The following is an 11,618-nucleotide window of genomic DNA, read 5'->3' on the forward strand; positions in this document are numbered from 1 at the left end:
TGCCGGTAGATTGGTTCATGTCTCAGACAGATGCCCTTACAAAGTTTAAATATAAACCAATGTACATGTAACCTAACATAGTTAAAAGCTAAATATTGAGCTATAAACCAAACCAAAAGTGATATCATTACCTAGTACAATTTGATAACTGACCGATATGATCAGAGAATAGAGATCATGAGCCAGCTGTCTAGGTCTGTAACATTTAAACTGGTAACAGCGAAATTAAATATGTAATAAAGTGTAAAATACTAGATGTTAGTATAGCTGAATCAAGATATTTTACAACAACTACTGATCCGATATTTATATTACATGGAACGAAATTACTAATCCTGGAGCTTAGGGTTCGTCAAGAGTGCATATTCTAATTTCTTTATGTAACAAAGTGCGCGTCGGTGAGAGGCACCTTCTCTACTTCAAACTGCCGACCAATGCTTATGACACACGGACCATTAGTAACTATTTACTTATTTCTACAGGTTTCGTTACTGTCGTAACGTAATTATTTTAGAAAGGAGAGTTACAAAACGCTTATCAAAAAGTAAATTACTTATGGTTGCAAAATGAATAGTTAGTTTATTTAAATACATGATTATCTCAAACCACCCACATGTTTGTCCCTTTGAATTTTTGTGAAACTGACCAAACATATTTTATGTCAGTGAACAGAACTGATCTACTTTTATCAGTTCAGGATGATGCTGTCATCTTAAATCTGAATATTAGATGTTGCATTTCATCCAACAGACAGTGTTAATTCTACGAAATAGAAAGTGTTATTTTAACACATGTTTTTGTAATTATTTAAGACGTACCTTTAATTTTGTAAATTAATTTTGTAAAGGTCCATTTTGAAAAAAACAGATTATACGATCGAGTATCGGTCACAACATAAGTTTTAAAACTATTGAAAGACATGAGTAATAAATATAATACATAAGTAATATTGAAAACAAAATTATGCAGCAATTTTATTGTACTAAAGTGTTCCTGAAATTTTTTATATAGGTGAAACCATGAGAGACGATAACTGCTGTACATGTGTCGTTACTTGTTGCTGTGAAGACGGAAAGATGAAATGTGTTTGTAACTCAAGGGTAACACTTCTCAGTGTTGTAAAGACGGAAAGGATAAATGTACTGTTACTTGTGAGTGTTAAAGATGAAAGGACTTATCCATACTACTGAAATTTTAATGATGGTGAATTATTTGACTGAAACTCGTTAATTGATGGCTGAATTAAATGCAAAGAAAATTAATTTAAGATGAAAAACGTAATTTAAAATTGTAATAAGTATTTTTCATATAATTCACTGTTTTCTAGAAGACGGTTAGTACTATACCAAACCGAATACGGATTAATGTATGTTGGTTCTTTTTTCAATTTTGATAAATGTGATTATATAAAGTTTAAATGTTTAATTGATGATAGATAATTATTTAAACAATTAGCTATCTAGATACATCAAACATAGTGAAGTCAAAATGTTAATTGGTTTTATAATGTTTTTTTTCAATTTAATCTTTGTACCATCAACAGACTGGCATCATTTGTTTGTGAATGAATAATCAATATAAGAAGCTACAGTGGCTTTTAGGAATACAATATTGTGATGTTAAATTAATAAAATAAACTACATGAAATTCTTGTATGAACATTTATTGGTCACCAGTTCTTCATCGTATAATATCAGAATGTGGACTTCTATTTTTCAATACTTAGTGCAAAGAGACGAACGTACAGTTTGTCTTAAAAAAAAAAACACAATTTTTTGTATAAAATTCATCATCATTACCACAGTGTAATTTGAAATGAGAAATTTCTAAATTTTCAATTTGATATTCAGTATTTATTTTTAATCTTTAAAGTTACACGAGTGTTGTTTGCCTTAGCTGTCTGTAATTTAATAGTAAACAACTGGAAAGAAGGCAGCTAGTTATCATGAGTTCCACCAACTATTGTTGTACTGCTTCAGGATTCATTTTATGATTGTCATTATACCTTTATCCAGAGGCTCATTTGCTTTCTTGTTACAACTACTATCCAGGATATTATCAGTGGAACTTCTCTTGCCAGTAAACTGCTTCGTTGTGTCAGACAGATGTATTTACGTATTTTAAAATATACTAATCTAATACAAACATTTATTATAATACTGTACTTGTACTTGTTACTAGCTATAATATTGTTGCAGCTAAACACTAGAGCTATAACCAAAGTGATATCGATACTGAGTATAAATTGTAATTTTAACAGAGAAGAGGGTCATGAGTTAACGGTGTTCTTTGAACTAGGAAGCAAGAGTGGTGCACAAAACTAGTTTTCACCAGTCTTATTGTTAGAATTATGGTTACCAATTTAGAATAACATATATAGAGCACTCAACAAAGTAGGCTATAATCAACTGTCCATTGGATTCTGTGGGCATGCGCTATTAGTTTTCTTTCTTGATTTGCTAAAATGTTTGTTATTTACTTATATCCAACCTAAATATTTATATACCAAGACTTCGATTTTTAACAAAACGTTATCTATAAACTGACAACTGAATTTAAGACAATGTACAAGCAACTTAACCAACCTGTAACAGAAAATGGTACCAGTTGTTACAAAGCTGAATCAAGATATTTTACAACAAATGTTACAACATTATTTAGATTACATGAAACGAACAGTAGATTGACCATAAAGTTATAACACTTAACACGGCTGTGGGGCCACTATGTTTGGTGTGAAGGGATTCAACCCGTGACGATCAGTTCGAGTAGCGTCCACTAACCACATGACCATGACAGGCCTTATTTCGTCATAGCTGCCGCCGGATAAAAAGGTACCATCTCTTGCTGACGTTCGATCATAGCTAACGATACCATGGAGCGTCAGTAACTGTTTACTTGCGTATGGGTATCTAAGTTATTTTCATTATTTCAAATATAATGTAATAATTTTACTTTAGAAAAGTTCCAAAAAATTAGATAATTTAATTCCAGTGATTCTACTATTATAACAAACTTGAGGAATTTTGCGCAAGCTATAATTTTAAGGTTGTAGAAACAACACAGCCAAACAGAAATATCCGGTAGAATTTTACATTCTATTAACGCATGAAATAATAATGCATATTTATATTAAACATGAATATGAATATTACGAAGATTTGTTGTTCTACAGTAAAGTATGTATTTTTCAGGAGAACTAAATTTTGAAAACAAAAAATATTACTAGGCCTATATGTTGTGAGGTAATGTACGTAATGTGAATTAATACGCGAGAATAAAAATTCTACTCAGATTGTATGTCACATAAACATATAATTATTCTTAAAAATTACACTTACGATGTCATTTCTTTGACTTCACACATAGTAATTATAAAACAAAATATAGATAAAATATACCACAAACATATAATATTCCTTAATTACCTTACATTTTAGTTTGTATCATTTATATATGTCATTTTTTTGTTTTCACACCATTATGGAAATATAAGTAATCGTTGGAGCTATAGTCTAGATTTGTTTCTTTAGATTTAGGCCTGTAGAGCATGAAACGGAATTTGAACGTAAGGCAAACTTAAATAAAACATTAATTATTATCACAACATCTCCGATAGAGTCGTAATATTGAAACGTTGATTCAAGTAAATAAAGAATATTTAAGAAGTATGCCTGCTATTCCAGAACATAACGTATCTGCGTGCCAGTATTCATTAGGCCGACTATATGACTAACACTATACAACAACAGCTAAAATCATAACTTAAAAAAAGATAAAATTTAGTCTGAAGTTGACTACTTTGACACAATGTTACTTAAAGAATTAAATGTTTGTAGTAAATTAAGATTACTAAAATGCCTTATAAATATAACAATATCCTAAAATTTCTAGAGAGGATAGCTATACACATCAACAATCTTTTGTTTTATAGTGGGATTTGATCGTCATTATTCAGTTCAACAACATTTATAAATTTTTTTTAAAGTGAACCAACGAATCTTGTGATTTAATCTCGTTGCTTAGTGCTATAACGTCAATTTCCGCGTAATCTTTAGGATTTGTGGGAGAAAAGTTCTACAATGTTTTCTGTGAAATTTATAAATGCCACAATACTCTGAACACGAACACTTTTAGTAAATTATAAAAGTGGAACACAATCCGTCCAGCTTTCTGAATTCCATGTTTTCGTGGTCGAACACCTTTGGAAGTAAAGTGTATTTTTTTGGGGTAACAATATCTAATTCTTTATTAGAGTATATAAATATTTTGATTTTCCTAATACCAGAAGCTGTGATATCTTTCTTTATCTCTCCAAATATCAGTCTCGTTGACTTGCATTCTATGTAAAAGATTAATCGTTGAAACTATTCAATTTGATTTAACTATGAAGAAGCATTAAGTTGAGAGAGTAGCTGGTAAAAGAGTATCCCAAGAGGTGGCGGTTGTTAGTGATGACTATCTGCCTTCGTTTGACACTGCAACATCAGGGACGGCGAGTGCAGATAGCCTTACTGTAGGTTTGCGCGAAAGTGAAAAACAAACAAACCATTTTTGTGAAAGAAAAGTTAAAAGATGTTTCTCGTCAGTTCAAATTACACAAACACCAGTTTAATTTTGAAACTTATTTGAAATTTGTAAAGTTATTATTGAATTAATATGGTGAAGTATCATAGTACCACAACAGAATATGATACAATGCGCAATAAAAAAGGTAATTTTTAGATCTATAAATTTGTTTTCTCTGTGGTCATTGCCAAAATGTCATAGAATTTAACGAGGAAAGATCGACGAAGATATGTTACTCTTGGTAAGCACATAAGTGTATTAACTGTGTTGAACATGTGTACTTCTGCAATTTCCTGTAAACTCGGCATCTTTGTGGCGGTACACTTTCGGTGTTAAATTATAGTTTTTCAAGTGAAACGATCGAATTATTTCCTATAATAAAATACATGTTTTATTTTTTAACTTTGTTATAGTAGACACAGTGACACACTTTCGTATACCACCCAATATCCTGAATTTAGTCTCATGTACTTTCAGACCTTGTTAAAATTCAAGTGTTGGAAAGATTTCACTTAAGTACGAAGCATTTGTAAAATATTCACAGAGTACGAACTATGAAAAAAAACTCATTTAAGTTTGAAACGAAAACATTCATGAAGAACTTTTAGTTTTGACTTTTTGTGAAGTTGATAGAATTATTCAGTTGAGTGTTAAGTTTTGAACAGCATTAAGATGGGTATGAATTGTTGAAAACATTTATCTTATTGTGAACTACTGAAAATCAGTTCGCTGGTTGTGAAGTTTTGGATAGTTTTCTATTCAGTTTCGACATTCACTGACTGGGATAATACTATTAAAATATGGAGTCGTTCTGTTTGTTGTTATAAATGTCTTGTTTCAAGATTTATTAAGTTTTAGGTCACTCATCAAACGTAAAACATAATTTACAATAATTTCAGAAATAATTAGATTTTATTTTTAATGTGTTATATTAATTTGAATACAGGGGAATTTTATATTGTAATTAAGAATGGTGCTTTTGCCCATCTTTTAATCTTAGATTTGAAAGTCTGTGGCAATCTTAGAATGATATCTGTATAGCAATTTTGTTTCTTTGTTTGAAGTAATGGAAAAGTTGAATATTAGAAGCTTCATAAATACTGTTCTAACCTTGATTCCTTTTATTGTCTGTTATGTTGGGCGTGTATATATATATATATATATATTACCAGCAGTAGATAAATGACTGTTCAATTGGGCCATTACATAAAATCACAAATCTTTTGTGATATATATTTATTTCCTGTTTTTCTTGTAAATGTAAATTCTTCATGTTATACTAAAGTGCTGAAAGTTTTATCTTTTGTATTTCTCAATAGAGAACTTTATAGCATAAAACTGATCAAGAACATTTTAGATAGAGAGAAATTTTAACATTTTGGGATTGGTGTAAACGCTAAATATTCTATGTAGTTTTTAAATTTTCCGGTAAAGGCAATTGATGGATAATAATGTAGAGCTAATAACTTAGAGACCATGGTATTAATGTACTCTTTTATTTTTGGACTATTGTTTGCTTGAAGAACAGTTTCTTCTGTCACCTTTGTACTTTGTCCATAATATGTGTAACACATTTTCCGCATTAGACGGTTACAAACCACGAAATCTCGGATTTAGTCTTAACACACGAAAACTACGTTTAATGCAGCCATATATTTTGACTTTTATGAATATTTTAGTTTAGTTTCGTTTATTTCACCTTACTAGTTAAATCCGAGACGAGAGTCATATATTTCTAACCAGTTTAAATCCTAAAAATATTATTTAATCTTTGAAATATATTCTAGATTTGCAAAGTCATTGTTGAATTGATAGGGTCAATTAGTAAAGATTGGAGATAAAGAAAATCTGCTTTGTCATAGTTAGAGACAAATAAACAAAGGTGTGATATTAAATCTTCATTTATTTTGCTGAGTCAACATTTACTGTATAAATACTTTATACTTAATATAAATCATTAAAAGGTAATGTTTAAACTATAAAATACTGAGTTATGATTATTATTTATTAGATGTGTTTTATTTGATTTGAAATAGAGGCAATAATAAATTTGTAGATTGTCATTCAATTCAGGATAAACTCAATTGTATAGGATAAACTTACGGTACTTTTATAGCACTTGAGGTGGTTGGTAGCATGACATTAAATAAAATAAATTCAGAATATATACATGATACTGTTGGCTGAATTAAAAATGTCATAGTTAATCAAATTTGTGAAAGTCCAGAGTGTGACAAGTAGATATTTACAACAATTTTGAACTATTTATTTTTATTCAGTGTTTAAAAACTTTTATTCTTTCACAAACTATTGATTAAGCAAATTGGTTTTCAAACGTGGAAATATAATTTCCTGAAATTAACATGATATTAAAAAACTTAAAATAGAAATAAGTGAAAGAAATAAAAATATAATTTAAAATTTAAATATAAAATGTAAATAGATATAAGCTAAATGTTTGGAAATAATAAAACTTTATGAAACGACTTGGATATTGATTTATACAAGTTACAAAAGGAGACTACAAATATATCTAGGACAGACTACTAACAATTATATTTTAGTAGTGTATTTCAAGAGGTAATATAATTCAATAAATGAAACAATCTAATTGTTATCTGCGCGTTAATGGATGGAATGATTAAATACAATCTCTATCAGAAACATGTACTACACACAAAAATGTTTCTCTACCTATTTTTACCTCGTTACGATAAGCTACATGCTAAAGGTACTAAAACTTCGGTTTGGATACATGTGATGGGAAAACATAATAACGTCGTTATGTAAATTTGTGTTTAGAACGAGAAAACAAATGTTGATATTTATTACAAGGATAAATTCCATTTTAGTACGTTGTAGTCAAGTTTTATTATGTTTTGTTTTAATCTTTGTAATCTTTATTTGTTATAGAGCCCAACTAATTTTTAAATTTGACGAAGTGTCAGAAAATTAGCGTAAAAAAAAATATTTATGCCACGTTTTGAAGTGCTAGTATTTTAATAAATATCTTATTCAGAGATCTTTCAAACTTTTTTTTATTTAGAGCTTTACTCTCTACCGAAAGAGCCAAAACGTGCTTTAGTTTGGATGAATTGATAAAGTTTTCAATGCTAGAAATTACTCTCATGCAATTTCGCACAAAACTTCTTTACAAGCATCAGAAATTGCCAAGTTTAGGAATGAGCACTCCAGTGTACATAGGGTACAATTGGGAAATAATCAGTTATCTGTCTCTGGACACCATTGAATTCCTTACATAGAGGTAGCCCCTTCGTACCCTTGTCCTCGCAGGTAAGCCATGTTAGTACCATATTTTGTCAGATTGTTTATGATAAAACCAGCCAAGTTTCTGTCTGTCACATCACAACAAGGTATAAATTGCAAAACATCTTCTCTTACTGCAAAAGAGTTGTCATTGGCATGCAAATATCTAACACCAGCAAAACTGTTCAATGCCTGAAATATCTGTTGTTTCATCAGCTAATATTGAGTAACACTTTGCAGCATTACACTGTTAACCAAAGCATCAAGAACATGAGTATTACAGGCGTAGATGATTTCATTTTGAATTTAAGAACTCAGATAGGCCTTATCTGAACTATCTGTTGTACTCAAAATTCCCATAGTTATTGATGGACTCCTCATCAGTTTCAACAAGAAACATTGGATTAGAATCATATTTTCCCCTCGTATTTAAATTTTGTCTGCCACACAGCAATACAATATTAATAGTAAGAATTAAATATTGCCGGTTCTGTTCAATTTCTTGCTTCTAAGTTGCATCAAGCTGAAAGTGGACAGATGAACTTTCAATGTCTCAGACTGGACCTGAAGTGGTAGTGGTAGCATTGGCCAAGGTGATGACTCTGATAATTCAGTTGACAATTCTGATTCGATCTGATTGGCTGCAGCAGATTGATCAGGTTCAGCCTCATGAAAGTGTTTAAAGAACCCGTGCAGTGTCTTTTGCTTTTTGAGACTTGACAACATCACATTCACAGTACCATTGGCGCCACCTATAGTGAATGATTCACAATAGATGGCGCCAAAGGCAGTAGGTTAGTACCATGGTGCTGCCAGCCCGCCACGGTGCCACCCACTGTTTATCTGTGAAGTTAATTCTTGAAATCAGTGAATCTGAACATACACTGTCTATGATATTTGAATACAGATTATAGGCACTATACATATATTTGCACTCTCCTGATTGAAAATATATTTTATATGTTGATGACAAGACTGTAGGCCTACTTTGCTGGGTCTGATAACTTTAAGTTATATATTATATATATATATATAGGCCTATATATTTATTTATGATTAAAACATAAGACAAACACCTCAGTGTGCCATTCTGAAATTTCCTAAGAAGGTGATCTCAGAATGCATAATTCAGGGTTTTCTTTTACGTTTTTTATTAAAAAATTTCCCTGGGAGGATATGCCACACGACCCCCCTAGCATGGCTTCACGCCTGCGGCGCATGAGTCAAACACTCAAACTAACCCTCCTCAATGGCCATTTCTGGCTATGTCCCTGTCCAAAGATAAGTCTCAATGATTTGCATTCTATGTTATAATTTAATTGTTCAAACAATTCGCCTTGTTTTAAGCTATTAAGAAGCATCCATTTGAGAGAATAATTTATGAGTTGGGTATGAATTATTGAAAAGTATTGAGATGAATGTCAGTTACCGAAAACTTTTAATTTATTGTGAATTCCTAAACACCATTCAACTGGGTGAGAAGTTTTGAAAAAGGTTTCTGTTCACTTTCAAGTTTGTAGTTATATATGTCTTGTTTGAAGAATTATTAAGTCTTAGGTTACTCATTAAACTTTAGAGATAATTTCAGAAATATCTGGATTTTATTTTTAATATGATAATATTGATTTAATTACATGTGAATATTATATTGGAATTAGGAATGGTGCTTTTGCACATCTTTTAATTTTAAGTTTGAAAGTCTGTGTCAATCAGTACATTCTTAGAATGATATACACTGCTGGCCAAAATCTTAAGGGCAATGAACATAAAGATAAAATATGCATTTGCACTGTTAAACTCAACCGCGTATTTCAGTGGAGCTTCGAAATATTAAAATAAGAAAAGGGAAAATAAAATAAAAAACTTTTCAGCATTTAATATGGAAAATGTTAACACTAGAAATTAGTCTAAATACAAGCTGGTCGAAAGTTTAAGACCATATCAAAAAGAACTCCTAAACAGGGTAGAAAATGCCCAACAAAAGGTCTCAGTAATGTGTTGCACAGCCGTCATTGCGAATAACTTCAGAAATTCGCTTTGGCATGGACGATATAAGAGTTTTCAGAAGGCTGGCTGGAATGTTATTCCAAGATGGCTTAACGAAGACCATGCACTGTTTGGAATTGATGTCTCTTTTTATAGACTTCCCATGCCATCCAAAACATTTTCAAAGAGGTTCAATTCGGGTGAACACACTGGATGGTCCAAAAGAATCACGTTATTCGCCACGAGAAAGTCCTTTGTCCTGTGGGCATTGTTGATTTCAGCTTTGTCCTGCTGATAGATTCAGTCATTTTCATACAAGCGATGGCCTTCAGTCAATAAAGATGCTCTCTCCAACATGCCCATGTAGCTAGCTGCTGTTGGACACCCCTGTATATCCTGAAGCTCCATTGTTCCATGAAAGGAGAAAGAACCCCAGATCATGATGGAACCTCCTTATCGTTTCAGTAACATTGGAAGCCGTCTGGACTATCAGGTTGAATATTTTCTCATCAGAGAACTAAATCTTCTTCCACTTTTCTACGTCCCATGTTTGGTCCTTCTCGCAAAGTTTAACCAAGCCGTTTTGTGGTGTGTAAGGAGGCGTGGCCTTTGAAGACGTTTACGGTTTTTAAAGCTTTTCGCTCGTAGATGGCGTCTTATTGTTCTTGAGCTGCAGTCTACGTGCGTAAGGGCCTTAATCTGGTTCGACTATTGCCTGGTGTCTTGCCGGACAATCCATCGAATTTTCCTGCTCAACCCCGGCTGAATATCTTTGGGCCGACTTCAGAAATTCTCGTTTCGTATAACTCAGGGTCTTCTACGATATTTGCAACAGCAGTTTTACTACACAATCTCACCATCGATGGCACGTTAAGAGAAACCTTGCTCTTGCAGCTCGACAATTCTGCCACGTTCAAATTCTGTCAGCTTTTTAGCCTTTCCCATATTTCTACCCAATGTTACACAGGAGATGTCAGTGGGAGATGTTGACAACGGTAATGTACGAACAAAAATAACTAAATTTAGTTATATGTTTACCGATTAACGCTTCGTTTCAGTATTGTCTTAAACTTTTGACCTGCTAGTATTTAAACTAATTTCATAGTGTTCACATTTTCCTATTAAATGCTAAAACGTTTTTATTTTATTTTCTCTTTTCTTCTTTTCACCTTTCGAAGAATTTGGCCAGCAGTGTATATATAGCATTTTGTTCCTTTGTTTGATGTAATGGAAAAATTGAATATTAGAAGTTTTGTAAACACTGTTTTTATCTTGATTCCTTTTATTTAGTCTGGACACACGAAAACTATGTCTAATGCGGTTTTATATGTTGACATTCATGAAGTTTTAGTTTAGTTTTGTTTATATCACCTTACTAGTCAAATCGAGACGAAAGCCATAAATGTCTAACCAGTTGAAATCCTAAAATATTATTTCATGTTTGAAATATATTCTAGATTTGAAAAGTCATTGTTGAATTGATAGGGTCAAGTACTAAAGATTGCAGATAGCGAAAATTTGCCTCGTCATAGTTAGAGACAAATAAACAAGGGCGTAAAATCTTTATATATTTTGCTGAGTCATCATTTAATAGAGAAATACTTTAATGTTAATCTCAATAATTAAAAGGTAATGGTTGAACTATAGGATATCGACTTAGGATTGTGGTATTTGAGATTTATTGTAGTAGTTTTACTCACTTGATTTGAAATAGCAAGAATAGTAAATTTTCAGGTTGTTATACAATTTAGCATAATTTTATGGGCGTAGAATAAAATTATGGAACTTTAAAGACG

The sequence above is a fragment of the Tachypleus tridentatus genome, chromosome 5, assembly GCF_004210375.1.
Source record: "Tachypleus tridentatus isolate NWPU-2018 chromosome 5, ASM421037v1, whole genome shotgun sequence".
Taxonomy (NCBI): domain Eukaryota; kingdom Metazoa; phylum Arthropoda; class Merostomata; order Xiphosura; family Limulidae; genus Tachypleus; species Tachypleus tridentatus.